Source organism: Alligator sinensis, unplaced genomic scaffold, assembly GCF_000455745.1.
Source record: "Alligator sinensis unplaced genomic scaffold, ASM45574v1 scaffold937_1, whole genome shotgun sequence".
In the NCBI taxonomy this organism is placed as follows: domain Eukaryota; kingdom Metazoa; phylum Chordata; order Crocodylia; family Alligatoridae; genus Alligator; species Alligator sinensis.
In genome coordinates, this window is record NW_005842257.1 from 1,601,617 (window position 1) to 1,606,902 (window position 5,286).

Here is a 5,286-nt window from a genome sequence, read left to right on the forward strand (position 1 = left end):
CAACTCCATTCTCCTTCCCTTTCACCTTGCTGCAGTGTTTAGACTGGGCCAGTCCTCCATCTTCTAGACCTTGTCCTCACAGCCCCATTGTCAGGATCCTCCTTTCCTCTGGACAGTTCTTGCATCTTTTCCTTTGCAACTCCCCAGTGCATCTCTGGGAGCTGCCAGGGCTCTGTTCTTGGCTGTCTCTGTCTCCTATACACTTTCTCCCTGATGTCACCTGTTCATGGCTTGCAGTCATCCCTATGCTGATGACCGACACATGCATCCCAGCCCACAGGGATGCTACCAGCTCCTGGAGTTTGTTGCTTGAAAGCACCTTAGAGCCAAGGGTGAGGTCTGGGTGCCAGAGAAGCCAGCATCTTTCCCATGAGTCAGAAATAGTGCTGAAGGAGTTGGCTGGCAGTTAAAGGAGAAACAGCTGAAGACTTGGTGCAATAAGGGCACCGAGGTAGGCGGTGTGGTGTCTGGTATACTTTGGTTTGAGATGGATTCAGGCCAATAGCATAAAGGACTAAACTGAACTAGGAGCTGAGCTGACTCTGGACTGGGCCAGCCCGGGGCAGATGGCAGAGGTGGATCCAGGTGTGCCCTGGTGCGTCTGTACCCCTTTCTTACCATGCCGCAGGACCAGCGACTTAAGTCCTAAAAGAGGTAAAAATTCCCCCCTCTATCCCTCCACGTTCAAAGGCACGTCCCCTTTCCTCCCATTCCCTTCCCTGGCCTGCCACTGCTGCTGTCCCAGGGCAAGGAGAGGTCCTGTCTTGTTCCACCTTCACAGGGGTGGGCTCAGCCCAGGACTGCAGCAACAGCAGCAGGCATGGTCCCATGCCTCAGTCCAGGTGAGTGCAGTCCCTGTACAGCTTGACTCGAGGGGGACATTGCAGACCCCACCAGTGACAGGCAGGGGAGGGGGACATAGGAGGGGACAGGAGGGCAAGGGAAATTCTCTCTTACCTTTGGGACTTAAGTCTCCAGCTGCCGCTCCTAAGATGTGACCTGTCCACCCTGGTCAGAGGCAGGGTGGGGGGGCAGGCTGGAAGCAGGGGGTGAAGCCTCGCCTGCAACTACACCTTTGTAAAACCCTGGATGTTTCTGGTACCAAACAGTCAAGGCTGCATGTGCAAAACATGAACATCTCTTTCCTACTTTGCCTGATCAAACCAGATGCCAAGCAGCAGCTTGCTGGATCCCAGGTTCTGTAGGGGATCAGGGATCTGCTCCTGCTCCCTCTGACTGCACCTGTCTACATTCACATGTCTGGACAAGTAAGCAAGGTCTACCTCAGACCAATGAGCAGATGCATGACGGAGTATACAGTGATTGGGGTACGGGGGAGTAGCGTGTTTTCATAGCCGTGCTCCTCCTCATGCTGTAGACATGGCCAGAAGTCACACAGGAGATAAACCTGGGTCTCCCGTGTCCCAAGCACCTGTCCTAACCACTACAACAGCCGTCCTCTAACTGCCTTGGAGAAAGTGTACAAAGGTGGCCTGTTGTCAGAAGCAACGGGCTGAGATTCAGGAGCGCAGAGTCCAAATTACAGCTCAGCCTCAGATGTCTTGTGTAAACGTGTCTCACCGAGATCTACTCGGGCTCCAGTTCCCACCTTATAGAGGACACCCTTGGAGTAAAACCCATTCGCCACCAAGAAACTGAGGCAATTTATAGACATTACGTTTTTCTAAGTTTAATCTGGACTACTATATACACGTGGACATCTGTACTCCAAATTAAAATTGGCTCCAATCTGAATTAACCAATCCGTGTTGAACAAGCACGGAAGTTAATGCAGACTCGGGCAGTCCAAATTAGGCGATTGAAACTGTATTAATTAAATGTGTGTATATACGGTGTAGCTTTTAGGAAAAATAGTCCTTGAGAGCTCAGATAAGCATTCTGTAAAATCCAGATAAGCATTGCAAAGTTGGGTTTTTGCAACGCAACCAAAGCTATCCCCCCTGCCTCCTCCTCAGCCTTTACAAAGTCAAATGTGCCAACCCCACCTTACAGTGACTAAAATCAGTGTCCTGACTAAACCTCCAGCCATGCCCAAGCGTAGAGGCTACTAGTCTATAAGGAAGGGGGCCAACCCCCTTGCTCATCTATTAACCCTTAATTCAAATTGCAATTTGATTCAAACTGTGTGAGGCAAATCACACAGTTAATGTGGTTTAGAAAATGATGAGCATGTCTACAAATGGCCTGAGATGCTCCAGAGCTGAGCACCACATGAGTATCTGACAGCCAGTGTTTTCAGGTTAGGGAGAAAAGACGCTCCTCTATAATACAAGTGTGTCCAAAGGAGCTAAGATAAAAATGTTCATGTTGGCATGAGTTTAAATAAGTTCTCAGTGATGAGTCATATTGGAATTTAAATATGAACTATAAAATCCTGGGGAAAAAAAATAAATCTATAGCACCTTCCTCTTTCTTCACACGTTGCATCCTTCTGGGTAGACCAACAGCTGTCTCACTAGCAAAACGTTGTCTTCAGCTCCTCTCACACCAAGTGCATCTGAAGGTACATTTCAAACCTTTAATTTTTCCATTCATGATGAAACTTGAATGATTAATGGTAGAAAGCACCCATTATTATTCTTGTTTAATTAGGTTTAAAGCCTAATCACTTTAATATTTACGATTATGTTCTTCAGATGAATTACGTCGACATGCCATTGCTCTTCTTGCCACAAATCACACCTTACCCGTACCAGTCTTCCACGGCATTCAGCTAATAGGACTTAAAAAAAGACATGTTGAACGTTGGAATAAAAGCAGAATGGGAAGCCAGAGAGTGTGAATCCATAAGTGACTCTTTATTGCAAACCCCGATCTCGATTTACATTAGATACTGGTCACTGCAAGTTTGGAAACTTATAAGATTGGCAACATCAATCTTCACTTTATATTGCAGATGCCACCATGCTGCTCACAGGGAGAGTAACCCAACCAAGTGTGAAGCAAAATCCATTACAATATTGTGGAGACAAATATCACAATGAGTATCCAGGAACAAAGTCCCTGCATAATGTGGCCCAATGCTCGAGCCTGGTAAAAATAAAGATAGGTTTGGGGCGTCTTGGATTCCTCTAAATCAGATTCCCAACCAGACCGAAGTCTCACTCTCCCTCTGTCTCAAACCAAAGATACTAAAAAGATCAGCTGAACCAAATCCCTACCATCATCCAAATATTGCCCAAGAATTGGGTTCCTGGTTACGTTGTTTCTGACAGAAGCTTCTTCCAATCCCACCCAGCCTCAACCTATTGCCAAATTTCTTTTAAAATTTAAGAGAGAGAGTCAGAAAGGTCAGCAATGTCCGTGCTATATTCCTCTTGACTAAACAAGGCCTTCAGGGCAGAAAAAGTCTCCCCATGTGTTAAGTATCAATATTAAAACCCAGAGCTGCTCAAGATGGCTAATTTGGGATGGTTTATTGGGTTTGTCAGCTGGGTCAAGTCCCAAGTTAGTAGCCACCCCGGTTCAAAGTATGTGGCTGAACTGGATCTTCAGAGCAGTAACAGCAGCCACTGTTTATGACCCCCAGGATGTGCATGTGCTTACATTTACACACCGCATATTGCCATCCACGTCACCAACGCTATCCACAACGTGTGCCGTTGCACCCACAAGCATATACACAAGTCTTCATGGAAGGAGGCCCCAGGACAGTATCCCCATAGTCCCCTCTGCCAGACAAAGTACCAGACTATAGAGTAGCCAATGTAAGCACGTGCACCATTGGCAAGTCAGTCCCAGATGTTCAGATCTGCCACCAAGGGGCTCAGCCAGTCCCTCTGCTTTGGTCCACACAGTGACATTTTCCTTCTCGACAAACGCCAGGCCCCGAGAACCTGACAGACGGTGATCAAAGACAACTTACAAACACATGTTCTTTACTAATACTCTCTCTTTATATAATCTCAAAGCACGTATATTTATGCACGTTTCATACTTACAAGTTCTCCTTGTTCTTAGAGATTTAAAAAAAAACAAAACAAAAAAACAAAACCCTGACACATTTACTAGCTTAGTCTTCTTTTATACATTTTTTTTCCTTTGTAAAAAAAAAAATGAGGTAAAATACAAAATACAGTCATTCTGTATTGCTCAAATATTTGTATTTCAATAAGGCATTTTTCATGTCAAGAAGTGCAATTTTGCTTCCACAGCTCTTTAAAAAGTAAAATACCTTTATCTGTCAGTCACCAAATACCCGACTCTAGGAACTGCACCAAATATCTTAACGCATTCTGTTTTCAATCCATCTCGCTTTTCCTATACTCAGCTTAAGGTCAGGAGAGATCTATATGAAAGTTATGCTTATGGTAATTCATCTTTACAGTTATAGGCAGGGCAGTAAGCTTATCTACACTCTGTGAAATTGCCTATGATTGTTAGAGAATGGAAGTCAATAATACCTACGGTTATATCACTCTAGTGTTTACACTTCGTGTATGCAAAAGCAAGAAGGTTTGGGTTTTTTACAAGTATATACTCTGCTTCAAGCCACTGAGACATGATACAATTATAAAAGAAAAATGCCATAGGAATTCAGCATGAAAAATCCAGCGTATAACAAGAAATTGTCGTGTATCTGTCCAACTCGGTCCTCAGATATTTCTACAGGTTTGTACACCTAGCTGTGCTCCCAATGAAGTCAATGGGCATGCTTCATGAACTCCTGCAGGACCTGGACCTTAGCTCAAAAGGGAGTTTTCTAAAGGCCTCGTTTGGCCCCCACTGAAGCCACCGACTTCCACCTGCACGAGCAGGACTTTCAACATCTCTCCCCATTTGTTTAATATTGATCTCATTCAAGTCAACAGAAAGCACCCCATGGAGAACTGGCCCTACCACAAGAACAATTTTTTTTTGCACTATAACTCCAATTCAAAACACCTGCATTTGCTGTCATATTTGCCCCAAGCAACCCACAGCCCTTTAGCATCTGAAGACAGACAACAAATAGCATTTTCTGTTCGGCCTTCTGCCCCAGAAGCGCTGTTTTCATGAAATGCGATGAAAACCCTGGAATTATCAACTACCTAAAAGTTTGTACCGCAAATGTTTCCTGCCCTTTGAAAGAGAAGCCTGACATAATCCAGAGCCAGAACTTTTAAATAATTTTTAAACTGTCTTCTTTTTTGGAGGCAAGAGCCATGTGAGCTACTGCTGCTTTTAAGGCTCTTAACTAAACATGCAAGGCACGCTACCCTGCATCTTGAAAATGCTTCCAAGTTTAAAATGGGACCCTTGGGTACACGTTGGATCAAAGAGCGG

The 5,286-nt window shown here is 44.9% G+C and overlaps 1 protein-coding gene across 2 annotated transcripts in view; it reads right to left on the reverse strand.

Annotated features, from left to right (window-relative positions):
- Positions 1 to 5,286, reverse strand: part of EOGT (EGF domain specific O-linked N-acetylglucosamine transferase) — a 121,671-nt gene that overhangs the window by 98,120 nt on the left and 18,265 nt on the right. Inside the window, exon 17 of one of the 2 annotated variants that reach the window (XM_025208853.1) lies at positions 2,798 to 3,857. The exons of the other annotated variant lie outside the window; for it this stretch is intronic. The gene's annotated coding sequence lies outside the window, so the exon portion shown is untranslated. Of the gene's footprint in view, positions 1 to 2,797; positions 3,858 to 5,286 lie in introns of those variants that run through there. 2 annotated transcript variants of the gene reach the window in all.